Source organism: Lethenteron reissneri, chromosome 58, assembly GCF_015708825.2.
Source record: "Lethenteron reissneri isolate LAM-NWPU_2019-01 chromosome 58, ASM1570882v1, whole genome shotgun sequence".
NCBI classification, from domain to species: Eukaryota; Metazoa; Chordata; class Hyperoartia; order Petromyzontiformes; family Petromyzontidae; genus Lethenteron; species Lethenteron reissneri.
Genome location: NC_083836.1, coordinates 5350065 through 5377579, shown reverse-complemented (window position 1 = coordinate 5377579; position 27515 = coordinate 5350065). Strand labels below are relative to the sequence as shown.

The window sequence follows — 27515 nt, the reverse complement described above, 5'->3', positions numbered from 1 at the left end:
GTCACATGACTTCTAGTCCACTCTGTCCAATCACTGCTGTAACAACGTCTTTGTTGGCCAGGGGTCGGCAACCAACATAACAAGAGGAGACAGGTGTTTTTTTTCGAATTCGGTTAAACAAAAATAAAAAACCTCAACATTTCAAGAGCCGCGCTGCAACGTGAACGCGAGACGGCGCCGGGGGTCATCATCAACGTCACCAAGCGGCCCTTAAAGAGCCGCACGCGCCGCTCCAGAGCCGCGGATTGACGCGAGTTGACGCGGATTGACGTGGGTTGCCGACCCCTTGTTGGTGCCCAAAGCGGTGGCCGTCAAGCTTGACACTCCGCTGCCGCCTCGGACATTCTGGGATTCTGGGCCAGGATCTCGGCAGTGCCCAAGCACAAAGCTCCGTGGGCCAACCGCCCATGCCACCCATGCCACCCAATGCCACCCAATGCCACCCATGCCACCCAATGCCACCCATGCCACCCAATACCACCCAATGCCACCCAATGCCATCCATGCCACCCAATGCCACCCAATGGCACCCATGTCATCAATGCCACCCATACCACCCAATGCCACTCATGTCATCAATGCCACCCATGCCACCCATGTCATCAATGCCACCCAATGCCACCCAATGCCACCCATGTCATCAATGCCACCCATGCCACCCAATGCCACCCAATGCCACCCATGTCATCAATGCCACCCATGCCACCCAATGCCACTCATGTCATCAATGCCACCCATGCCACCCAATTCCACCCATGTCATCAATGCCACCCAATGCCACCCAATGCCACCCATGTCATCAATGCCACCCAATGCCACCCAATGCCACCCATGTCATCAATGCCACCCATGCCACCCAATGCCACTCATGTCATCAATGCCACCCAATGCCACCCATGCCACCCAATGCCACCCATGCCACCCAATGCCACCCATGCCACCCATGTCATCAATGCCACCCATGTCATCAATGCCACCCATGTCATCAATGCCACCCAATGCCACCCATGCCACCCATGTCATCAATGCCACCCATGTCATCAATGCCACCCAATGCCACCCACGCTGCCCACGCCGCCCGTGTCATCAATGCCACCCATGCCACCCAATGCCACCCATGTCATCAATGCCACCCACGCCACCCAATGCCACCCATGTCATCATTGCCACCCACGCCACCCAATGCCACCCATGTCATCAATGCCACCCACGCTACCCACGCTGCCCACGCCACTCATTTCAACTTGACCTCTCGCCACTGCCTCTGACGCGTGTTCCCTGAAATTACCGCAAGCGGATGAATCCCGTTTCCCGCGTGTTACAGAAAGGGGCTTTTTTGATAGGAGGGGCGGAGGAAGGCTACTAAAAATAAAATAAAACATCGATTGCTATGTTTTTGTATAACTTCCCAAAGCTGAAAAAGTTTACCAGAGCAGAGATAAAGCGATGGTGAAAGCGTGACGCTGAGCAGCAACATCGCATATTTCTGTACTCTGATGATATGATGTTATCCGTGGCTGACGTCAAGCTAAACATGGGCTAAATGGTATTCATGGAAGTAACTGGGGTCTATGCAAACATGACTCCTTGTAAAAAAAGGTGTCAGTTTTGTTGCCAGATAGAAGGGTAAAAAACAATTATCATGTTTTTTTACTGGCAAATGAGGTTCCAATGGTGTAAATGCTTATCCCGAGCTCTCATACTCTGATGGTTCATTGTCTTTGAGTTGTGCGCCTTTTGGCGTCATCTGGTCCAACACCATGTGAGAGTTGGCTCTAAGGAAAGCTGTCTCGGGTGTGGACCAATCAACTTCAAGGACAGTGCATACAATATCAGAGTTATGTTTTTTGTTTGCATTATGACTGCAGGTATTGTGGTCGATGCAAACATGACTCCTTGTAAAAAAAAGGTGTCAGTTTTGTTGCCAGATAAAAGGGTAAAAAACCAATTATAACTGGGGTTTGTAAAATAATTAAAAAAAAGAACCAAATATATACCGGTGCACCCCGCCCATGAACGAGCCAGATATTTTGAGGGCCTACTGCAGGCACCGCCCTAATGAACACCACTGAACTTCAATCAAATGTGTAAAACTAGCAATTGGGTGAAAATGTCACGCTCTACCGTACTGTTAATCCAACACCGAAATCCACCCCCTGTGTACACTGGTGGGTGGAGTAGTGGCACAGCGGTTAGCGCACTGCACTGTAAACTTGAGTCACCCTATTTAGCTCGATTCGCGACGAACATCGGTGCTACGTGATAACTGAACCGGTCCTTGCGTTACCAACCTGCAATAACCAGCACGGTGAAGCATGGTCAAACAACCCCCATCATGACCCGACACGGCATTAACACATTCCTGCGGAGGGAGCTGCTAGGAACGTTGGGTTGCTCGGTCAATGGTCAACGGCGGCGTGGTGTATTCCGCAAATATGCCCGACTGCGAGGGCGGGCACAAGCCGGCGTGAGTAGGTTAAACGTTGAGTTTTATAAGGGCACCACGGGGTGACCAGCCCCTGTCCACCCAGCCCCACCCCTCCCACCCCCCACCCAGCCCCACCCTCCCCACCCAGCCCCTTCCTACCCTCCCCACCCAGCCCCTCCCCACCCTCCCCTCCCCACCCAGCTCCTCCCCACCCAGTCCATCCCTCCCCACCCAGCCCCTCCCTCCCCACCCAGCCCCTCCCTGCACGACGGACGGATACAATAATCTCCTGTGGGCTGGTGGAACCAGTGGGTTCCTATCAGTAAAAACATTTCAACGAACAGTAGATTGACAAAGCACTGTAAACTATTATTATAATTCATCATCATTATCATCATTATTGTTGTGTTCGCTTCGTGTCGATCGGCAGGTCCGCGTTAGTTGGGTCACCACATGGCACGCATTTAGGGCGCGCTTCCGCGGCCGTCTGGAACGCTCCTCCTTCCGATATTAGTAAAGCCACTGGAGCTAAGCGCTTTTAAATCATCATCTAGATCAGGGGTGGGGAACCTTTTTTCTGCCAAGGGCCATTTGGATATTTGCAACATCATTCGCGGGCCATACAAAATTATCAACTTTAAAAAATTAGACTGTTTTATTTGGTCAAACATTTAATTAACTCGCCCCTAATGCGATGGCAGGAACTGCTTCTCTTTGGTGAGGTGTGTGATGTTAGCTGGTATTGATGATGTTGCTACTCGCAATTGATTTTCCAGGTTTGCTCCTAGATTTATTGAATTTCGAGTCCCGCCTGCAGTTGCCTTGGCAGGGCCACACCAAATGATTTCACGGGCCTCATACGGCCTGCGGGCCGGACGTTCCCCACCCCTGGCATAGATTGACAAACTCATTTCTTCAGAATGTATTTTTATCTTCTTGGTTCTTTCGGTAAAGTCACGTAGAAGGGAAGTAATAAAATAATAAAAATAAAACATAATAAAATAATTCTCACGACGTTTCGGCCACAACGCAAGCAGCCGTCCTCATGTGAAGAATGAGGACGGCTGCTTGCGTTGTGGCCGAAACGTCGTGATAATTATTTTATTATGTTTTATTTTTATTATTTTATTATGTTTTATTTTTATTATTTTATTATGTTTTATTTTATTACTTCCCTTCTACGTGACTTTACCGAAAGAACCAAGAAGATGAATCCCTGCAGTCACGAAAGCTTTAAATCGAAATTTAATTTATTTTTAGTGTTCAGTTTGCTGCCCTTCCCCCGCACCTCCGACGTGCGCGCTTGACTACGTACGGTGCGAAAGAAGTTCAACATTACAGTAAACGCATACAGGCCAGCGTGGAAGCGTAGACCAAATTCCCCCTTAGAAGGGGGCTCTCCAGAACGCCCTATATCCCGAGGTGGGAGTTTGGGGGTTTGGGGGGGTGGGGTAAACCCCGCTACATTCTCTGGGAATGCCCCCCCTCCCACAACAGCACGTGTCTCCAGTGGACTTCCCGGCTCTGCCGCTGTCACATGCTGCTCGTCACGGATCAGGAGGCCACACGGAGAGACGGCGATGCTTGAACGTCACAACTGGTTTGACAGGATCAGCGAGCCCAACTTCGACTGGCTTTAATCCATTTTTTGTTTCATTCTTGCCCTTGACAGTCAGTGGTTCTAGCGGCGAGATTTTTTAAATTTTATTTTTCCACAAGCGCGGCTTTGGCTTAAGTTGCGAAATAAACTAGATTCGAAGCTTTCGTGACTGCAGGAATTACTATTTGGTTCTTTCGGTAAAGTCACGTAGAAATTTAAATTAAATAATAATAACAAATAAATGATTTTTTTTTGTAAACTTGGAAATATAATGCATCATTTGTACCTGCTGATGGTTGCTTGTGTTGCAATCTAAACGTCGTATTCTATGATTATTTAATTTCTACGCGGCTTTACCGAAAGAACCAAATCGTTACGAAAGGAAGATCAACGTTACACGTGGAACGTACTGGCAATCGGGCGTCCGCAGCCGCTTGTTTCGCGTGAGCTGTGGCGTGCGGACAGACGTACGCATTCTAGATTTGAAGCTTTCGTGACTGCAATGATTCATATTCTTAGGTTTTTTCGGTAAAGTCACGTAGGTAAAACATCAAAATTAATAAAAATAAAATAAAGATCACGACGTTTCGGAGGCAACACAAGTCTCCGTCATCAGGTGGGACCGTCACAGCCAGATTAGCTGCATCTAATCTGGCTGTGACGGTCCCACCTGATGACGGAGACTTGTGTTGCCTCCGAAACGTCGTGATCTTTATTTTATTTTATTTTTATTAATTTTGATGTTTTACCTACGTGACTTTACCGAAAAAACCTAAGAATAAGACGTACGCATGCCAACGAGCTGAGTGCCTCTCTCTCGTTCTCTCTTTTTTTACGATCAGAGGAAACAAGAAGATGCTCGGTGTATTCGGCACTTTGCTTCGTTCATAATTTTTTTAAATGCTTTGCTTTACGTAACCCCCCCCCCCTCTTTTTTTTAAATGAAAGATTTAACAAAGATGTTTCGCTCTGCTCCCCTTACCCCTTCCTTCTCTCTCTACCCCCCTCTCTGCCCCCCACCCCTCTCTCTGCCCCCCCTCTCTCTGTACCCCCTCTCTTCCTACTCCATGTCGCTCTCTCTCTCTCTCGCTCTTTTTTTTAACTACGACAAGTGCTGCATCTGCACGCAGCCCTTCTCGCAGTCTCTCTACGCTCGGCGTCAATAATCCCCTTTGGATGTCACCATCGCTTGGCTCGAGTCAATTAATGTATGGTCCTGGAAAGGGTCAACCCAAAGACACCACCCGCACTTAAAAACATTGCCCAAAAAACTTCGCCGGAAATATATTTTAAAAAATTTTGGTCGTTGCATTTAACAGCGTCGTGACGACGACGTCACCGCACGTTTGTCACGAGTTAGATATTGTTAGTTTAAAAGGGTTGGGGGAAAAAAACCGTGAAAAACGACCGTTCTAAGTGTCACGTTGCGCCAAACATAGATATCATTCATCTCGACGGCACGACATCGACACCACGAGTGAGGCCTCAACTCGCCGCGCCCACGTGAAGGGTTCGCGACATGCGTCAGCCGAATGTCAACTTCAATTCGGACGCATCAGGCCAAAAAGCAGTCATCTTTTTCTTTGGGTTTTATCCCTCCCGTCGGCTTTTTTCTCCGCGCACAACCCGTCACGGAAGCGTCGTACTCGAGATGCGAACGCGCTCAACGCGAGAGCGTAAAACGAGTGTCGGGCACGAAAACTGGAACGAATAAATGAACACAACTTACCTCCCCTCCCGCCAGGTAAAGGCAGAGACACGTGTGACTTGTGACGAGTAACCCACACACGAGCGTGTGTGTGTGTACACACAGAGCGTCGCACACAACAGCGACGACGACGATGATGATGGACAGAACAATTCCTGTCAGCACGGCCGCAGTGTAAAGTTCCAGAGATGCTCCTCCATGTCACCAAACTGCTGCCGCTTTTAATCCTCGGAGGGCTGCCAGCCGGCGTGTGTTGACAAGCCGGAGGTAGCCAAACGAGTTAAGGGCTAAAGAGTCGGGACCGTCCCATCAGCAACGAAACCGCCCACTCACCACCAACACCACCACCCAGCACGCTGCCGCCCGCCCTCCCCGTCCCCTCCTCCTCCACCCTCCTCGTCCTCCTCCACCCCAACCCCACACACCGCATCGGACCTACAGCGTTGAATGAATGGAAGTGTGACCGCGTGCCCCCCCCTCCCACACGCACCAAGAGCCCTCGGTGGGGGGGCGGTGGAGGGGGGGAGCAAGGGGGGGGCGGTGGAGGGGGGGGCAGTGGAGGGGGGGCGGTGGAGGGGGGGGGCGGTGGAGGGGGGGGCGGTGGAGGGGGGGGCGGTGGAGGGGGGGAGCAAGGGGGGGGGCGGTGGAGGGGGGAAGCAAGGGGGGGGCGGTGGAGGGGGGGCGGTGAAGGGGGGGCGGTGGAGGGGGGGAGCAAGGGGGGGGCGGTGGAGGGGGGGCGGTGAAGGGGGGGCGGTGGAGGGGGGGCGGTGGAGGGGGGGGCGGTGGAGGGGGGGCGGTGGAGGGGGGGGGGCGGTGGAGGGGGGGGGGCGGTGGAGGGGGGGAGCAAGGGGGGGGCGGTGGAGGGGGGGCGGTGAAGGGGGGGCGGTGGAGGGGGGGGGCGGTGGAGGGGGGGCGGTGGAGGGGGGGGCGGTGGAGGGGGGGAGCAAGGGGGGGGCGGTGGAGGGGGGGAGCAAGGGGGGGGCGGTGGAGGGGGGGGCGGTGAAGGGGGGGCGGTGGAGGGGGGGCGGTGAAGGGGGGCGGTGGAGGGGGGGAGCAAGGGGGGGGCGGTGGAGGGGGGGGCGGTGGAGGGGGGGCGGTGGAGGGGGGGGCGGTGGAGGGGGGGGCGGTGGAGGGGGGGAGCAAGGGGGGGGCGGTGGAGGGGGGGAGCAAGGGGGGGGCGGTGGAGGGGGGGCGGTGAAGGGGGGGCGGTGGAGGGGGGAGCAAGGGGGGGGCGGTGGAGGGGGGGCGGGTGGAGGGGGGGCGGTGGAGGGGGGGGCGGTGGAGGGGGGGCGGTGGAGGGGGGGAGCAAGGGGGGGGCGGTGGAGGGGGGGTGGTGGAGGGGGGGCGGTGGAGGGGGGGGCGGTGGAGGGGGGGCGGTGGAGGGGGGGAGCAAGGGGGGGGCGGTGGAGGGGGGGCGGTGGAGGGGGGGGCGGTGGAGGGGGGGGCGGTGAAGGGGGGGGCGGTGGAGGGGGGCGGTGGAGGGGGGGCGGTGAAGGGGGGGGCGGTGGAGGGGGGCGGTGGAGGGGGGCGGTGGAGGGGGGGCGGTGGAGGGGGGGCGGTGGAGGGGGGGAGCAGGGGGGGGGCGGTGGAGGGGGGGCGGTGAAGGGGGGGCGGTGGAGGGGGGGAGCAAGGGGGGGGCGGTGGGAGGGGGGAGCAGGGGGGGGGCGGTGGAGGGGGGGCGGTGAAGGGGGGGCGGTGGAGGGGGGGGAGCAAGGGGGGGGCGGTGGAGGGGGGGAGCAAGGGGGGGGCGGTGGAGGGGGAGCGGTGGAGGGGGGGCGGTGGAGGGGGGGGGCGGTGGAGGGGGGGGCGGTGGAGGGGGGGGCGGTGGAGGGGGGGCGGTGGAGGGGGGGAGCAAGGGGGGGCGGTGGAGGGGGGGAGCAAGGGGGGGGCGGTGAAGGGGGGCGGTGGAGGGGGGGGCGGTGGAGGGGGGGCGGTGGAGGGGGGGGGCGGTGGAGGGGGGCGGTGGAGGGGGGCGGTGGAGGGGGGTGCGGTGGAGGGGGGGCGGTGGAGGGGGGGGGCGGTGGAGGGGGGGAGCAAGGGGGGGGCGGTGGAGGGGGGGGCGGTGGAGGGGGGGCGGTGGAGGGGGGGCGGTGAAGAGTGGGGCGGTGGAGGGGGGGCGGTGGAGGGGGGGGCGGGTGAAGGGGGGGGCGGTGGAGGGGGGGCGGTGGAGGGGGGGCGGTGGAGGGGGGGGGGTGGAGGGGGGGGCGGTGGAGGGGGGGGGGGGGGGTGGTGGAGGGGGGGGGCGGTGGAGGGGGGAGCAAGGGGGGGGCGGTGGAGGGGGGGCGGTGGAGGGGGGGAGCAAGGGGGGGGCGGGTGGAGGGGGGGCGGTGGAGGGGGGGCGGTGGAGGGGGGGCGGTGGAGGGGGGGGCGGTGGAGGGGGGGAGCAAGGGGGGGGCGGTGGAGGGGGGGGCGGTGGAGGGGGGGAGCAAGGGGGGGGCGGTGGAGGGGGGGGCGGTGGAGGGGGGGAGCAAGGGGGGGGCGGTGGTGGAGGGGGGGCGGTGGAGGGGGGGCGGTGGAGGGGGGGGCGGTGGAGGGGGGGCGGTGGAGGGGGGGCGGTGGAGGGGGGGCGGTGGAGGGGGGGGGGCGGTGGAGGGGGGGAGCAAGGGGGGGGCGGTGGAGGGGGGGCGGGTGGAGGGGGGGGGCGGTGGAGGGGGGACGGTGGAGGGGGGGCGGTGGAGGGGGGGCGGTGGAGGGTGGGGGGCGGTGGAGGGGGGAGCAAGGGGGGGGCGGTGGAGGGGGGGGCGGTGGAGGGGGGGCGGTGGAAGGGGGGCGGTGGAGGGGGGGGGCGGTGGAGGGGGGGGCGGTGGAGGGGGGGGGCGGTGGAGGGGGGGCGGTGGAGGGGGGTGCGGTGGAGGGGGGTGCGGTGGAGGGGGGGGGCGGTGGAGGGGGGTGCGGTGGAGGGGGGTGCGGTGGAGGGGGGGGGCGGTGGAGGGGGGGCGGTGGAGGGGGGGCGGTGGAGGGGGGCGGCGGTGGAGGGGGGGGCGGTGGAGGGGGGGGCGGTGGAGGGGGGTGCGGTGGAGGGGGGGGCGGTGGAGGGGGGGCGGGTGGAGGGGGGGGGGCGGTGGAGGGGGGGGGCGGTGGAGGGGGGGCGGTGGAGGGGGGGGCGGTGGAGGGGGGTGCGGTGGAGGGGGGGGGCGGTGGAGGGGGGGGCGGTGGAGGGGGGGGCGGTGGAGGGGGGGGCGGTGGAGGGGGGGCGGTGGAGGGGGGGGCGGTGGAGGGGGGGGGCGGTGGAGGGGGGCGGTGGAGGGGGGGCGGTGTAGGGGGGTGCGGTGGAGGGGGGGGCGGTGGAGGGGGGGCGGTGGAGGGGGGGGGCGGTGGAGGGGGGGGGCGGTGGAGGGGGGCGGTGGAGGGGGGGGCGGTGGAGGGGGGTGCGGTGGAGGGGGGGGGCGGTGGAGGGGGGGCGGTGGATGGGGGGCGCGCTTGTGACGTCACAGCGTACGCTGTAAACGTCGTGCCGTCGATTTTAATTATTATAACTACAGGCAGCCCCCGAGTTACGATGGTCCTACTTACGATATTTCGATCTTACGATGGCGATACGACAAAATTGCCATCAACAACCTAACATCGTTCAAGTATGCAGACGACGGACAGAATCTTGCTGAGTACAGTACAATATGATACGTTACGATACGTTCAATGCATGTGTGATACGTAGCTTTAGCGATTTCATTTTAAGGTTACCACGATACGATACGTTCAATGCATGTTAAACGTTTTTATAGCAGATAGGATTGTTTCCTGAAAAAACTTTCTATTAAATTCCAGTTCATATAGGTAGGCTCAGAATTTACCTTTTTTTTCCTTTACATTTTACTGTGCAATACAGTATTGTAATTAATAAATACATGCAGTATATAGTTTACACAGTACGGTACTGAAAATTGCTCTGTTTTGCTAAATTATCACCATTCTTTAAGACTCCTGGGTAGGCTAAGCCATCTTCGACTTACGATATTTTCGACTTACGATGGGGTCGTCATAACGCATCTCCGTCGTAAGTAGAGGACTGCCTGTATTCGTTTTATTTGGCGCAAGATGACGTGAAGGAACGAAAGACACGTTCGTCGTCAACGCCGCACACTGCCTGACTCAATTATCGCCCTCGGGGGGAGAGGAGGAGGGGGTGGGGGTTTCCGAAAACGATAGGTCATTAACGGGCAAACGAGAGTCTTCGTGTCAAAAAAACGACGTGAATTGTGTCGTAATCGTGTTGACTCAACAAGGTCCAGCAACAGGCACGCTGCTCTTCTCTCGTCTTACTCGGCTATACCCGAGCGTGACGATCCGTGAAAAAGGCCACCGACTGTGGCGAGTGAACGGGGGGGGGGGGCTGAACAACGTTGACTCATGTGAGCAGAGACTGCAGAGCAATGAGGAAGGCCAAACGTGGTACACTTTTGCTATTCGCTGTACACCATTGTACAGGGACTCCTCTGCTTACGAACGAGTTAGGGTTCCAGATGTCTGTTCGTAAGTCGATTTGTTCGCAAGTCCAACTTTACTCCTGTCGATTCCAAACATGTTGTACGGCGTGTACACTAAACACGGCGAATTGCTTTAAAAGTTGTATCATCTCCTGCGGATGTAGATGCCACTGGTTCTTCACGTTCTGCAGATGTAGATGCCACTGGTTCTTCACGTTCTGCAGATGTAGATGCCACTGGTTCTTCACGTTCTGCAGATGTAGACGCCACTGGTTCTTCACGTTCTGTAGATGTAGATGCCACTGGTTCTTCACGTTCTGTAGATGTAGATGCCACTGGTTCTTCACGTTCTGTAGATGTAGATGCCACTGGTTTTTCACGTTCTGCAGATGTAGATGCCACCACCGCCATCTATTGCGCGGCGGTTGAACAAACGACTCTCGGTCCGAACAGGCAACTGGACATACGAACAGGTTTGTTCGTATCTCTGAAAGTTCGTAAGTCGCATGTTCGTAAGTTAAGGAGTCCCTGTGTCATGCAAGACGTCCCTTATCGACTATTACCTCTCTATGGCCTTCTCAGTTTATGAGCTGTGCACAAGGGCAATTGCCCGAAACGTCACCCATATTTATTTTTTTCCCTCGAATGTGTTGAGGTTTCATGAAAACATTGATTGGCTGACCGGATATTGGGCGATGGGGAGGGGGCGGTATATAGGTTTAGGGCCCTCTCCTCGTGTCTCCCTGAGTCTCCCCGTGTCTATCCGAGTCAGCCCACGTCTCCCTGTGTCTCCCCGTGTCTCCCCGTGTCTTCCTGTGTCTCCCAGGTGGCTCACAGAGTCTCCTCCCCGTGTCTGTCTGTCTCCCTGAGTCTCAAGTCTTCCAGCATCCCTCCACGTCTCTCTGAATCTCCCCGTGTCTCTCTGTGTCTCTCTGAATCTCCCCGTGTCTCCCTGTGTCTCTCCGAGTCTCCCCGTGTCTCCCTGTGTCTCTCTGAGTCTCCCCGTGTATCTCTGAATCTCCCCGTGTCTCTCTGAATCTCCCAGTGTCTCCCCGTGTCTCCCTGAGTCTCCCCGTGTCTCCCTGTGTCTCTCTGAGTCTCCCCGTATCTCCCCGCGTCTCCCCAAGTCACCACGAGTCGCCCTCACACAAACGTCTAACAACTCAGAGTGGACTCGCTGGCTGATTGAGTCGACTCGACCAAGAGAACGACTTTTGTTAAACCCAACAGACGCGGACTCGACTCCGATTCCACAGGTTTAGCGGCTGACCAAGCTTGAGACGATGACTCGAATATTATTAAATGGCGGCTTCATCAACACAGGTGGAGTGCCACGGGACATTGATTCGTGTAGGTTGGGTAACGTTTCCGTGTTTCTATTTGGAATGTTATCTTGAGCTGCATCTGGCTTCGTGCGTTGTGACTAATGCAGCGAATGCTTTTGGGTGTTTTAACAGTTCCCGGTCGGAGCCATCTGCGGTCGGACAGCATCCGCCGCGCGCAGCGTACATGCCAACTTTCAACTCCTTTAACCGAATCCCAAATGGCACATCGTTTGCGATACAAATACTGCACTGCGTATCGAGGATGCATCGAAGGACCATGAGGCATGGCGACGGGGGGCAGTATGCCTTCATACATCGTGGGCTGACAAAGGTGGAAATGAAAGGACGTATGCCATGTTAATCTGCCTTGCGAGTAGAACACCCCTAGTGAACATGGAAAATTGGACCGACGTTGGTTCAACGGTTCCAACCACGTGACAACGTAACGTTGATAATTGTTTTTTTACCCTTTTATCTGGCAACAAAACTGACACCTTGTTTGTTTGCATTGACCACAATACCTGCAGTCGGAATGCAAACAAAAACACAACTCTGATAATAATATGCACTGTCCTTGAAATTGATTGGTCCACACCCGAGACAGCTTTCTTTAGAGCCTAGTCTCACATGATGTTGGACCAGATTGCGCAAAAAAAAGGTGTTAGTTTTGTTGCCAGATAAAAGGGTAAAAAAACAATTATCATATTTTGCTACTGGCAAATGAGGTTCCAATGGTGGTATAACATAACGTTGGCCCAACGTTGCCATATTTGCATATATTTACCGGGCACGTTGTTTGCACCGATCGATGTTTCCAGGGAAAGTTTTTTTCCGCGATTACACGGAACTTTTTTTGCATCAAAAAAAAATGTAAAACCCCCCGCGAAGTAATGCATCGTTTTTTTATTATTTTTCACGACGATGACGATGATTTGACGACGAAGACGCTGATGATGATTTGACGACGACGATGGTGAGAAATGGAGGAGAACAACTCATCTGCAGGTGCATGCTGGGGGCTGAACGATTTGGGGAAAATATCTCATTGCGATTTTTCTGACAGATATTGCGATTTGATTTGCGATTACATTTTTTTAAGTCAAGCTTCAGTTCAATATTCACTGTGTGATAGATTTAAAACACGTGATGGAGCATTGCCACATGCTACCATCAAAATATGAACTGCTCGATATATTATAATGCAAGGATGAGAACTTAAACAATACGAATTGCTTCCAACATGTATTTATGAAAAAAAAATGTTTATAGAACAATCATAGAACAATTGTTAAGTTAAATAAATAAAATTATAATAATAAAATATTAAACAATTTCAATAAGAAAGTAATAGGACTTTTCAAATCGCAAAAATTCGCAGCCTTTACGATTTGCTAATCGCATTGTTTCAAATTGCGATTTCGATTTGAAATCGATTAATCGTTCAGCCCGAGTGCATGCCGAGTATTCTCATAACATCGCTGAGTCGTTATCATTTCAGTGCGCTGGGAAGCGCTCTCCACAAACACTTTCCCCGACTGCATTCACGTTATCTGTTGTTGAACGGACCGCACAGTTGACCCGTTTATAACGAAACGTATAAAGTGAGTGCAGTACGTTACAAAGTCAACAAAAAATGCACAGTGGCGAGCGACACTGAGGACAATGCGGGCAGCCGAAGACGGATTGCCTATTCTTCGCAGACAGTTTCACATGTGCAGTAGTGACATGTACAGTCGTAACATGTACAGTCGTAACATGCTGCGACGCACACACCCGCGAATACTGAAGTCCAACTGGCCGCGAACAGCGAATCGGTAAACATGCAGCATGTATTAATTCTAGATTTGAAGCTTTCGTGACTGCAAGGATTCATATTCTTAGGTTGTATCGGTAAAGTCACGTAGGTAAAAATTTTAAATTAATAAAAGTAAAATAAAAATAAAATAAAAATCACGACGTTTCGGAGGCAACACAAGCTTCCGTCTTCAGGTGGAACCGTCACAGCACGATTGCTGTATCAAGTAAGATAAATTCTCCTCCCACCCTCAACCAGTATATATACAAGGACTGTTTTCTTGGAATTTCTCTTCTTGATACAGCAATCGTGCTGTGACGGTTCCACCTGAAGAGCGAAGCTTGTGTTGCCTCCGAAACGTCGTGATTTTTATTTTATTTTTATTTTTACTTTCATTAATTTTATTTTTTTACCTACGTGACTTTACCGAAAAAAACCTAAGAATAGGCAACATGTAACTCGCGAATCCAGAACTCGGGCAGGGCGAGAATGGGGGCTGATGTTTATTTACCGTACATGGCCACTTCAGGTACCTTTAAAAGAAAATGTTAGCACCGACCGCGAAACTCACTAATTTCCTTGTCGCGGACCTGTGCGGATGAGGGCAGGCAAAGGCAGCCGCGTTCGCTGATTTAATCACTCGGTTTCAACTGGGAGGGCAGCGATAATGATTTTTAAAAAAATTCGAAAAGAAATGTTTAACTAGAGGGCTTTCAGCAGTGCTTCCTCGTCTCACCACTGCCGGCGAGTTGCGTAAGTCGAGTTCATGTGTCACTCATGGCATGGCTCGTGGCAGTACACACACACAAGGCGAAGATGCCCCCTCCGTGTAGCCTTTGACAGACTTGAGGGGCAAGTGCTGTTAGCGAGCAGCACCTATGAAGGCCGGCACGGCACACGAGGGGGAGGGTGGCCAGCAACCACGCCCGGCCGCCTTTGTCTCCCCATTTGAGGCCGAGTCGACCTAGGGGAGCCAAGGGACCGGTTCAGATAATAATCGTCACCGGTGTTGACCGCGAGCGAGGAATCGAACTCGGCTCATAGCCCGGTTCGTAGCCACCGCTCCCCGCATCTGCCTGGCCCAATACGTAATCCATAAATACGGCACCACGCACTTGAACTCCCAACCAGGGGCAGTGTCCTTCCCCAAGTGGCCGCCCATCTCCGTAGGGTTATTGGGGGGAGGAAGGCACCTTGACCTCGAGTGACCCACGCGGGGTCATCCCTGTCGTCACTAATCCTGCGCCGATGCCCTTTATAGAGCCGGGCTAGAGCCCGCTGTGCGTGCGCGTGTTTTTATTACACGCTTTTTATTTAACTCACTCTGTCTGTTGTTGTTGTATCCTCAAATCTTGTAACTCGTTTTTTTACCCACTTCCCAATGTGGTATCGACTGCAAACGTGGTATACTTATGTCATACTAGTCTATTAAAAAACTATTTAAACATGTTTTATTAATATATTATGTTTCGGCTTGGGTTTAATTGTCCACGCTCAACTGACGTTGGCTGTAAATCACCACGGCTCCTTACGTTGTGGCAAGCTTTGTGGCCACTTCCTGGAGTCGTGGAGTTCTGCCATTACTAGCACGGTACATTTCATTAAAGCGTGTTTTAAAAAAAGTATTTTAAATATCACTTATTGTGTTTCTTATCGCCCTGAAAAAAATTCAATTTCCTCTCCCACGACCAACTCTGCACACAACGAGCGCGGGACCCATCACACTGAGAGAAAGGCTAAGCAGGTTCTGAGCCTGTAAGGAACCAGAAAAGAGAGAAAGCGCGCAAGGAAGAACGGGCTTGCCGACGATACGACGATTGACTGGTGCCGGGAAACATGCACGCACTAACTGGTGCATATTGGCACAAAGACAGATGGAAAGTGGAAACCAAAATGACGAAATGTGCAGTTGACATCTATGGGTGATCTGCCCCATGGATCGTGGTGGTGATGGTGGTGATGGTGATGATGATGACGGTGGTTTTATGTGTTCAGCTGCCACATACAAAACACAGGTTGTAGCGGGCACTTTGAGCGGGCAGTTGAGAAAAAAAAATCCATGACCGTTAAAATAGTAACCGCAATCCTTTAGTAAGCATTAGTCCTTATTAGGGTGCTGTACGGTTTAGCCTGACCTCGGACTAAATGGCAGCTTCAGCATTTGAACCAGAGGTCGCAACCGGGTACCCGATACCCGTACCCTACCCGATACCCGGCTACCCGTACCCGGTCGGGTACAGGTACCCGTTTGCAACCCTTGGTGCGGCCGGGTCCGGGTACGGGTAGGCCGTGAGTCACTGGTGAGTCACCGTTTGTCACTCATTTCCCAACGTCTTGTCTCTTCTCACAATTCAAGTTCCTAAAATCAACCCACCCGCGCCTGCAACATGGCTTCATCCCAGAGGTCGCAATCGGGTACCCGATACCCGTACCCTACCCGATACCCGGCTACCCGTACCCGACCGGGTACGGATACAGGTACCCGTTTGCGACCCTGGTGCGGCCGGGTACGGGTACGGGTAGGTTGTGAGTCACTGGTGAGTAACCGTTTGTCACTCATTTCCCAACGTCTTGTCTCTTCTCACAATTCAAGTTCCTAGAATCAAGCCACCCGCGCCTGCAACATGGCTTCATCCCAGAGGTCGCAATTCGGGTACCCGATACCCGTACCCTACCCGATACCCGGCCGGGTACGGGCAGCCGGGTATCGGGTACGGGTATCGGGTACCCGTTTGCGACCCTGGTGCGACCGGGTACGGGTAAGGAATCAAAACCCGTTTGCGACCTCTGCTGAGGGATCACCGATGGCCTTTCAGCACGGCACCTGACGTGCAACCCCCGGGCAATGCACAAATGTGGAAACAACCCTCGTCATCATCGTGCTGTCAAACCCATCCCCCACCCCCAATGGTTTCAAATGTGTGACAGCCGTCAAACGTCTTACTTACTTCGTTTTTCGTATGGCTGCTGTAGACGCAGAGACAACGACCACAATTTCACGTTCAGGTGGTCGTCAAGCACGGACAACCGCGTTGGGAGCCAGCGGATCGTATCGCTGTGATGATGTCTCCATCGTATTCGTGGATCGTGCATTGCGTCCTTGTGCACTGTGTACTCTCTGTTCTGACCGCAGTCACGACCTCACACTCACGATGTCTTATCAGCGACAGTACCCCCCCCCCCCCCCCCACATCATGAACTTGCCCCTGTGCCCTGCGTGCGTCTCGTGTGGAATGAGTCGGTGACCTCTAAGCAACGGTCACGCGTTCAGCTCTGTCGAGCTGGTGGTCTAGACTTCCAAAAGTAAACTAAAACAATGTTTTTTTTTTTCTGCCAAAGTGTCGAATGTCACTTCAATAAAAAAACTATTACGCTTTTTTATATAAACCAGGTAAGGCACAATTCAGCTATACAGGTATTTTTCGGTAGCAACCTGGATATCACAAGTGATAGCTCAACGAAATGTTGGAGAGAGACCACGCAAACTACAAATAAACTCAACGATAAAAAAATATATATTTTAACCAGGTGAAGCCAACTTCTTGGTTCTTTCGGTAAAGTCGGGTAGAAGGGAAATAATAAAATAATAAAAATTAAACATAATAAAAAAAATATTTTATAAAAATAAAACATAATAAAATGTTTTATTTTTATTATTGTATTATTTCCCTTCTACGTGACTTTACCGAAAGAACCAAGAAGATGAATCCCTGCAGTCACGAAAGCTTTAAATCAGGTGAAGCCCACTTTAGCTCTATTTTCTGAAACGACCGGCTATCACAAATGACAGCTCAACTGAAGTGGGCTCATCCTCATGTGGGAATGTACAACAGCCAAGCGACCACGGGGAGAGAGACACGCAAACTACAAATACCACAGCAGGCGTCAGGTTCGGGAAGAAACCCACGACCTCCTGTATACCAGGCGAGGGAGTTAACATCTCCTAGCCAACGTGATGATGATGAGAGAGAGAGACACGTAAACTCCAAATGCCACAGCAGGCGTCAGGTTCGGGATGAAACCCACGACCTCCTGTATACCAGGCGAGGGAGTTAACATCTCCTCGCCAACGTGATGATGATGAGAGAGAGAGACACGTAAACTCCAAATGCCACAGCAGGCGTCAGGGTCGGGATGAAACCCACGACCTCCTGTATACCAGGCGAAGGAGTTAACATCTCCGAGCCACCGTGATGATGATGAGAGAGAGACACGCAAAATCCAAATACGCAGCAGGCGTCAGGGTCGGGATCGAATCTACGATGACCTCCTGTACACCAGGCGAGGGAGTTAACATCTCCCTGCGACCGTGGCTAAAACAAGCAAGGGCACGGCGGATTGGAGTCACGCCTTAATCCCGAACTGAGTGACGGGTTCGTTCCATTCGCGACACAAGGAAGAAGGACGAAGGAACGAAGCGATGGCGTGGTCGCTGCGATGACCCCTTTTGGACTGCGGGTTCCGTCGAGAGAAGTGAGTCGTTCCGTTGGCAGCGTGGGGCTGCGAGTGCGTGACGTGAAAGTCTTCGCCGGCGATTATTGACCCTCGGCATCGTCTCAGGCGTGCGGAGCACCACAAACTTTCCGCGAGCTCACCGTTTGGGTATTTTAAGGGGGCCTGCATTCATTCAGCGTGGAAAGTCCGCCAGGTCGCTTCCTCCATTCCGCAAATACCACGCTGCGCTCGGCTGGCAGAGGGTTCGTCTCGATAGGACGACTCGGAGAGAGAGGACGACTCAGAGAGGACGACTTAGAGAGAGGACGACTCAGAGAGAGAGAGGACAACCCAGAGAGAGAGGGGATGACTCAGAGAGAGAGAGAAGACGACTCAGAGAGAGAATGGGGACGACTCAGAGAGAGGGCGACTCAGAGAGAGAGAGTGTGAGGACGACTCAGAAAGAGACAAACTCACAGAGAGAGAGAGGGAGGGAGGACGACTCAGAGAGAAGGCGACTCATAAAGAGGGGGAGGACAACTCAGAGAGAGAGAGGAAGACTCAGAGAGAGAGGACGACTCTGAGAAAGGGAACGACTCCGAGAGAGAGGACGACTCAAGAGGCACCAGGAGGAACCACAGACGAAAGAGAAGGCAGCAGCAGCCACGCTGCGAGGAGCCACCACCACCACCAACTATTTCCCAAGCTCTGCAGCCCTCTATACATGAAGGCGCTCTCGGTCTATTAACAACGAGTGTTTACGCACGTGGGACAAAACAAAAAAAACGGAGCACGCTTAGAAACACCCACGCGTGCGAGGGGGCAACACGCTATCCCGGACAGGCGGACCCGGTGGAGGTCCACATCGTTGCTGTACCGCCCCCCGCGCTGCTGGCGAGCTCAGGACACGCGGCAACTCATCGACGCCTCCGGCAAGGAAGTTTCGCAACGTTCCCGTGCGCGATGCACCGGCCAGCCCTCGCTTCTGACCTCGCAGTGACATTGGGGGTTGAGGAAACCGGCTCGCGCTGCAGCAGAGTTCAATTTGCACGCCACAATAAGGCGACTTGCTCGAGCGATTTCGTTTCGCGTGGCCCCCGGGGGGGATGGGGGAGCAGCTTCCCCAGAGACGGCTCCCTCGGACCCCGTCGTGATGTGACGTCGCCACCTCCCGGCGTCCCAGGGTTAAAGCGGCACAGCGAAGTGAATTGATTTCGCAACGGTGGCTAGGAGATACTCTTAGGTTTTTTTCGGTAAAGTGACGTAGGTAAAAAATAAAATTAAAAGTTAATAAAAGTAATCATGGAAATAAAATAAAATAATAAATCAAGACGTTTCGGAGGCATTACTGCATCAAGACGCACAGGTGGCGGGACGGTGCTTGCTTCGGAATCGATATCTGATGGTGAGTATCAGAATGGCCGCTTTAAATTCCCACGCGGTCAGCCACTGCGTTGAGCTATCATTTGTGACCAGGTCGCTTCTGAAAAAGACCCGCAAAGCTCATCAATAGAACGGAGACCCGGCAATGCCCGTCCCATCCACAAACACTAAGCAGAGACATCACAGCGATGATGATGACGACGATGCACTACGCTCGCTGCTCCTGACCCCGTGATCGTGGTTCGACCACGTGGATGTGACATTGCAGTCGTTGTCTCTGCATCTACACGTCAGCCCAAGGCATACGAAAGGAGAAGATCGATAGGCTTGGGAAACTACGCGCTACTAGTAACGTGTAAATGTAATCGGATTTCCCAAGGTCGGTTTCGGTAATCTCGCGACGTGATCATGTTTTGCGCACCTCCGATTAGCTACGTACGGTGCGAAAGAAGTTCAACATAATAGATAAATAAATAAACGTGTCGTTAAACTCGCCACCACCCGACACAGCCAGTTAGTAAAGGGTTTGTCACGTAAACAGAACGTGGCCAATTCGTCACTAGTACAGCACTAGTGTATAGTGTAGTATACTAGTACAGCACTAGTGTGTATTGTATAGTGTAGTGTATAGTGTAGTGTATTGTGTAGTGTATAGTGTAGTATACTAGTACAGCACTAGTGTGTAGTGTAGTGTATAGTGTAGTATACTAGTACAGCACTAGTGTATAGTGTAGTATATAGTTGTTGTGTATAGTGTAGTATACTAGTACAGCACTAGTGTGTAGTGTAGTGTACAGTGTAGTGTACTAGTACAGCACTAGTGTATAGTGTAGTGTATAGTGTAGTGTATAGTGTAGTGTATAGTGTAGTATACTAGTACAGCACTAGTGTATAGTGTAGTGTATTGTGTAGTGTATAGTGTAGTATACTAGTACAGCACTAGTGTGTAGTGTAGTGTATAGTGTAGTGTATAGTGTAGCATACTAGTACAGAACTATTGTATAGTGTAGTATATAGTGTAGTGTATAGTATACTAGTACAGCACTAGTGTATAGTGTAGTGTATAGCGTAGTGTATAATGTAGTACACTAGTACAGCACTAGTGTATAGTGTAGTGTATTGTGTAGTGTATAGTGTAGTATACTAGTACAGCACTAGTGTATAGTGTAGTGTATAATGTAGTGTACTAGTACAGCACTAGTGTATAATGTAGTGTATAGTGTAGTGTATAGTGTAGTGTATAGTGTAGTATACTAGTACAGCACTAGTGTATAGTGTAGTGTATAATGTAGTATACTAGTACAGCACTAGTATATAGTGTAGTGTATTGTGTAGTGTATAGTATACTAGTACAGCACTGGTGTATAGTGTAGTGTATAGTGTAGTATAGTGTAGTATACTAGTACAGCACTAGTGTATAGTGTAGTGTATAGTGTAGTGTACTAGTACAGCACTAGTGTATAATGTAGTGTATAGTGTAGTGTATAGTGTAGTGTATAGTGTAGTATACTAGTACAGCACTAGTGTATAGTGTAGTGTATAATGTAGTACACTAGTACAGCACTAGTGTATAGTGTAGTGTATTGTGTAGTGTAGTGTACTAGTACAGCACACCGGTGTGTTGGAGAGCCAAGCCACAACATTTACAAGTCTGAGCTACGACGTTTCGCCAGTAGTTACAACTTGCTTCATCAGGCGGGCAGCCAGCTTTGTGGAGAAGCCCACCTGTTTCGTTCCTTACATAGAGGCGCAGATGTGGTGACCACGCTTGTGCACTCCCCTTGTTCAACACTTACATACATAGAGTTGCCGTCATGTGACGAGCATTGCATCTCTCACCATCGCTGTGAGACCACAGACGCGCCGGGAAGGCAACAGCAGCAGCAGCGAGGCTACCAAACAATTGCCAAAGTTCTGCGGTTCTCTACATATCAATATGTTTTCGGAACAGGCGTGGGTGGGTGGGGGGAGGGTGGTGACATGCAAACTCCACGCAGATCGAACTCTAGGCCCTTCTAGCCGGTGAGCCGTGAGCGTCACCGCTTGCGCGATCACCAGTTCACACACCCAGCAGTATAGAACTCAGACTGTGTGCGGTTTAGACTGGCCGAACACTATTACATTTACAGTGTATATCATCACAAGACGCCAGGAGAGAGGAGGGGTTGGGGGGGGAATGCACATTCAGTCGTGTCACATGAAAGTCCGGTCGATATTCACTCAATTTCCCATCCGAGATTTTCCCTTCCAACATCATCCGAGCGTGATTGCCAATCAATTCACATCCGCAGTGCGTGCGCGTTTGTCTTCGGGAGGGAGCGGTGGCGCAGTAGTTAGCGCAACTGCGTCCTGAATCCAGTGACCTGAGTTCGATTCCCGCTCGCGGCCGACGCCAGTGACGAGCATCTCTGATCCGTTCCCGGGTTTTTTCAGCCTTAAATGAACACACGGTGCGATATGGGGCCGTCCATAAATGACGTCACGCGGTTTTGGACGATTTTTGACCCCCCCCCGTCGTCGTGATACGGCGTCACAAAAAATCAGATCCCCCCTCAAATATGATGTCACAAAGCTCTGCCCCCCCAAACCATAAAACATGTTTCAAATCGCTTTAAACTATTGTCATTGTAGTGCGTATTTAATGTGGCGCTGCACTCTGATGTTGTAGGAGAAAACATTAAAAAGTCTATTTAATTAAGTAGAACGTGTTGTCTATCTATATATATAAAATCGTGAATGTCTGTCTGTCTGTGTGTGTGTGTGTGGATTTCGGCCCATACGCACTTTCATTGGACGGCGGTTGCCCCTGGCAACGGCTAGCCACGCCTTCGCCGCTTTCATTGGACCTGGCAACGGCTAGCGACGCCTTCGCCAAGGGCTGCAGTTTCATTGGACTGCGGTTGCCCCTGCCAACGGCTAGCCACGCCTTCGCCACTTTCATAAGCTCCGTATTTAATTAAATAATAGCCATTACACAGTATTGTTGGAGCGCTGGGGGGGGGGGAAGGAACGCCACCCGTACCCTGCCTCTTCCAAGCCGACAATTTTAGGCGAGGCCGTAGGCTTTGCACGCTACTAGGCCTCGACACCCACCACGCCACTCTGAGGTAAATTCATCAAAGTTTTTCCTACTCTTCACTACACCCCCACCACAATGTGTGCTATTAATATTACTTTTAAACCCAACGCGCCAACAATCGATTACTTTAATGTTCACTGTACAAATACTCATTAAGCTGGGTGAGCGTACTGCCAGTCTATCATGTACACTGTAGCCTGCTTATTAAGCTCGGTGAGCGTACTGCCACTCTATCATGTACACTCTAGCCTGCTTATGAAGCTGAGTGCGTGTACTGGCAGTCTATAATGTGGACTCTTGCCTGGTTATTATAATCGATTCTTTATATGTTCTTTGTACAAACAGTCATTAAGCTGCTTGAGCGACCCCAGTTCGATTCCAACTCACGCCCACCACCGCTGACGATTATTTGAAACGGACCTGGCCCTCCCCTAGGTCCACTCAGCCTCAAACGCGTAACTGCTGTCGTGTGTGAACATCGTCACTGGGGAGACAAAGGCGGCCGGGCATCGTGGATCCAAGTCCCGGGCGAAGCCGGGTCATGTGTATGTGTGTTTATGTGTATGTCTGTGTGTCTCTATGTATGTGTGTATGTATGTGTATGTATGTGTTTGTGTGTATGTGTGTGTGTATGTATGTGGGTTTTTTGGTATGTCTTTATGTGTATGTCTGCGTGTCTCTATGTATGTGTGTATGTACGTGTGTGCATGTGTTTGTGTGTATGTATGTGTGTGTGTATGTATGTGTGTGTATGTGTTTCTGTGTATGTATGTGTGTGTATGTATGTGTCTTATGTGTCTGTCTGTGTGTCTGCATGTATGTGTGTGTGTATTGTGTATGTGTTTGTGTGCATGTATGTGTGTGTTTGTGTGTATGTGTATGTCTGTGTGTGTGTATGTGTGTGTATGTGTGTGTATGTGTTTGTGTGTATGTGTGTGTATGTATGTGTGTGTATGTGTTTGTATGTGTTTGTGTGTTTACGCTCGCATTACACAAATGTGTTGCTGGTCTAAGGCGTTCCTCGCACAGCATTGCCGCTTTATTATTTCAGTCGTTTACTGCCTTACGCACCCTGAAAGTCGTGTGTGTCTGCAGCAAGCGCGTGTATGTGTACCTATGGACGCGCGCGCGTGTGTTGTGTAGGGGGAACGGTAGTGTAGTGCTTAGCGTGCTGTCTGTGTCTGTGTGTGTGTCTGTGTGTGTGTCTGTGTGTGTGCGTGTGTGGTGTGTGGGGAGCGGTAGTGTAGTGCTTAGCGTGCTGTCTGTGTGTCTGTGTGTGTGTGTGTCTGTCTGTGTCTGTCTGTGTGTGTCTGCGTGTGTCTGTGTGTGTGTCTGTGCGTGTGTGGTGTGTGAGGAGCGGTGGGTGTAGTGCTTAACGCTACGCTGCGCTACCAACCCGGCCGAACCGAGTTCGATTCCCGCTCACGGCCACCACCGGTGACGATTATTTGAACCTCCCCTAGGTCGACTCAGCCTCAAACGAGTAACTGGTGTGGCGTATTAACATCGGCACTTGGGAGACAAAGGCGGCCGCGCGTGGTGGATCCAAGTCCCGGCCGAAGCCGGGTCATGTGTATGTGTTTATGTGTATGTCTGTGTGTCTGTATGCATGTGTGTATGTATGTGTGTGTATGTGTTTGTGTGTATGTCTGTGTGTGTATGTATGTGGGTTTTTTTGTATGTGTTTATGTCTATGTCTGTGTGTCTGTATGTGTGTATGTACGTGTGTGTATGTGTTTGTGTGTATGTATGTGTGTGTTTGTGTGTATGTGTATGTCTGTGTGTATGTATGTGTGTGTATGTGTGTGTATGTGTTTGTGTGTATGTGTGTGTATGTATGTGTTTGTATGTGTTTGTGTGTTTACGCTCGCATTACACAAATGTGTTGCAGGTCTAAGGCGTTCCTCGCGCAGCATTGCCGCTTTATTATTTCAGTCGTTTACTGCCGTGCGCACCCTGAAAGTCGTGTGTGTCTGCAGCAAGCGCGTGTATGTGTTCCTATGGACGCGCGCGCGTGTGTTGTGTAGGGGGAACGGTAGTGTAGTGCTTAGCGTGCTGTCTGTGTCTGTGTGTCTGTGTGTGTGTCTGTGTGTGTGCGTGTGTGGTGTGTGGGGAGCGATAGTGTAGTGCTTAGCGTGCTGTCTGTGTGTCTGTGTGTGTGTGTGTCTGTCTGTCTCTGTCTGTGTGTGTCTGCGTGTGTCTGTGTGTGTGTCTGTGTGTGTGTCTGTGCGTGTGTGGTGTGTGAGGAGCGGTGGGTGTAGTGCTTAACGCTACGCTGCGCTACCAACCCGGCGAACCGAGTTCGATTCCCGCTCACGGCCACTACCGGTGACGATTATTTGAACCTCCCCTAGGTCGACTCAGCCTCAAACGAGTAACTGGTGTTGCGTATTAACATCGGCACTGGGGAGACAAAGGCGGCCGGGCGTGGTGGATCCAAGTCCCGGGCGAAGCCGGGTCATGTGTATGTGTGTATGTGTTTATGTGTATGTCTGTGTGTCTGTATGCATGTGTGTATGTATGTGTGTGCATGTGTTTGTGTGTATGTATGTGTGTGTGTATGTATGTGGGTTTTTTTGTATGTGTTTATGTGTATGTCTGCGTGCCTTTATGTATGTGTGTATGTACGTATGTGGATGTGTTTGTGTGTATGTATGTGTGTGTCTATGTATGTGTGTGTATGTGTTTCTGTGTTTGTATGTGTGTGTATGTATGTGTGTTATGTGTCTGTCTGTGTGTCTGCATGTATGTGTGTGTGTATTGTGTATGTGTTTGTGTGTGTTTGTGTGTTTACGCTCGCATTACACAAATGTGTAATGCGGGTCTAAGGCGTTCCTTACACAGCATTGCCGCTTTATTATTTCAGTCGTTTACTGCCGTACGCACCCTGAAAGTCGTGTGTGTCTGCAGCAAGCGCGTGTATGTGTACCTATGGACGCGCGCGCGTGTGTTGTGTAGGGGGAACGGTAGTGTAGTGCTTAGCGTGCTGCCTGTGTCTGTGTGTGTGTCTGTGTGTGTGTGTCTGTGTGTGTGTCTGTGTGTGTGTCTGTGTGTGTGCGTGTGTGGTGTGTGGGGAGCGGTAGTGTAGTGCTTAGCGTGCTGTCTGTGTGTGTGTGTGTCTCTGTCTGTGTGTGTCTGCGTGTGTCTGTGTGTGTGTCTGTGTGTGTGTCTGTGCGTGTGTGGTGTGTGAGGAGCGGTGGGTGTAGTGCTTAACGCTACGCTGCGCTACCAACCCGGCGAACCCAGTTCGATTCCCGCTCACGGCCACCACCGGTGACGATTATTTGAACCTCCCCTAGGTCGACTCTGCCTCAAACGAGTAACTGCTGTAGCGTATTAACATCGCCACTGGGGAGACAAAGGCGGCCGGCCGTGGTAGATACAAGTCCCGGGCGAAGCCGGGTAGTACAGCTAGTATTTATTTAAAGTTGCACATTTGATGTGACGTCACATTTCTCAACCCCCCCCCCCCCCTCGTCACACATCGTCACAAATATCTGACCCCCCCCCCCCTAGGTGCGTGACGTCATTTATGGATGGCCCCTATGCAAACATCACCACGAGAGAGACAAAGGCGGCCGGGCGTGGTTCTGACCACCCACCCCCTCGTGTGCCACAGTGCCGGTAGCCTTCATAGGTGCTGCTACTACTCGCTAACAGCACTTGCCCCAACAGTCTGTTGAGGCTATACGGGGGATCTTTGTCTTTATGTGGCCACCCACCCCCTCGTGTGCCACAATTCCGGTAGCCTTCATAGGTGCTGCTACTACTCGCTAACAGCACTTGCCCCAACAGTCTGTTGAGGCTATACGGGGGATCTTTGTCTTTATGTGGCCACCCACCCCCTCGTGTGCCACAGTGCCGGTAGCCTTCATAGGCGCTGCTGCTACTCGCTAACAGCACTTGCCCCAACAGTCTGTTAAGGCTACACGGGGTGGGGAGGATCTTTGTCTTGGTTCAGGTGGAGGTGGGAGGGAGGTGGAGGTGGGGTGGAGGTGGGAGGGAGGTAGGGGTGGAGGTGGAGGTCGGGTGGAGGTGGAGGTGGGAGGTGGGATGGAGGTGGAGGTGGGAGTGTGCCGTGCCGGCCTTCATAGGTGCTGCTACTCGCTAACAGCACTTGCCCCAACAACAGCCTGTTAAAGCCTATACGGGGGAGGTGGGTGGGTGAAGGGGATATCCTTAGTACGTATACGTGTGTAGGGGATGCCCTGGCGGCCTGGGTTTGATACCTGCCCATGATTCGTGACCGTGGCAGGAAGCGCTCGAGTGTTCGAGCGTTGACTGCCAGGGGCATGGATCGTGCATCTCTGAAATGAGCGGACGGTGGTCAGAGGTCACAAACGAGTTTTGATTCCTTACCCGTACCTGTACCCGGCCGCACCAGGGTCGCAAACGGGTACCCGTACCCGTACCCTACCCGTTACCCGGCCGGGTACGGGTAGGGTACGGGTATCGGGTACCTGATTGCGACCTCTGCGATGAAGCCATGTTGCAGGCGCGGGTGGGTTGATTCTAGGAACTTGAATTGTGAGAAGAGACAAGACGTTGGGAAATGAGTGACAAACAGTTACTCACCAGTGACTCACGGCCTACCCGTACCTGGCCGCACCAGGGTCGCAAACTCTCCCACTCACTCACTCACTCACCCACCCACTAATTCAGCTACTCACTCACTCACCCACCCACTCACTCACCCACCCACGAACTCACTCACCCACTCACCCACCCACCCACCAACCAGAGGTCGCAAACGGGTTTTGATTCCTTACCCGTACCCGGCCGCACCAGGGTCGCAAACGGGTACCCGTACCCGGGCGGGTAGCCGGGTATCGGGTAGGGTACGGGTATCGCGTACCCGGTTGCGACCTCTGACGGTGGTGCTGCTCGCTGTCCTGACTTTTCCCGGCATCGTCTTCGTGTCGCGGTCGACTTCCTCCCGGAATAACTGCGAGTTTCCCCCGGGGGTGTCACGAGCCCCGTGTTGTTACCAGTTGCGTCGTCATAATGTTACGTACATTGAACTTATTTTGCACCGTACGTAGCCAAACCGTGCTAACACTTGTCAACACACTTTTTCTGGCACAAGGTATTCCAACGGTTTTAATGTAATTTTGGGATGCTGATTCCAAATCTGGAATCAGTTTTTGTCTATCACATCAGGTTTTTGAGATATCAAATATTGCAGTTTCAATAAAAACTGCAGAATAAAAATAGTAAATAAATGTGGATATCTACATAAAATGATATTATAAACACACTATCCTAAAAATACAGCACCGTATTTTAACACTAAAGCAGTCACTGACTCGCAACAACTTGCAATCATAATCAATGAA

At 52.6% G+C, this 27515-nt stretch overlaps 1 protein-coding gene across 1 annotated transcript in view; it reads right to left on the bottom strand.

Moving 5' to 3' along the window:
* Positions 1 to 27515, bottom strand: part of LOC133357452 (dedicator of cytokinesis protein 9-like) — a 172587-nt gene that overhangs the window by 144578 nt on the left and 494 nt on the right.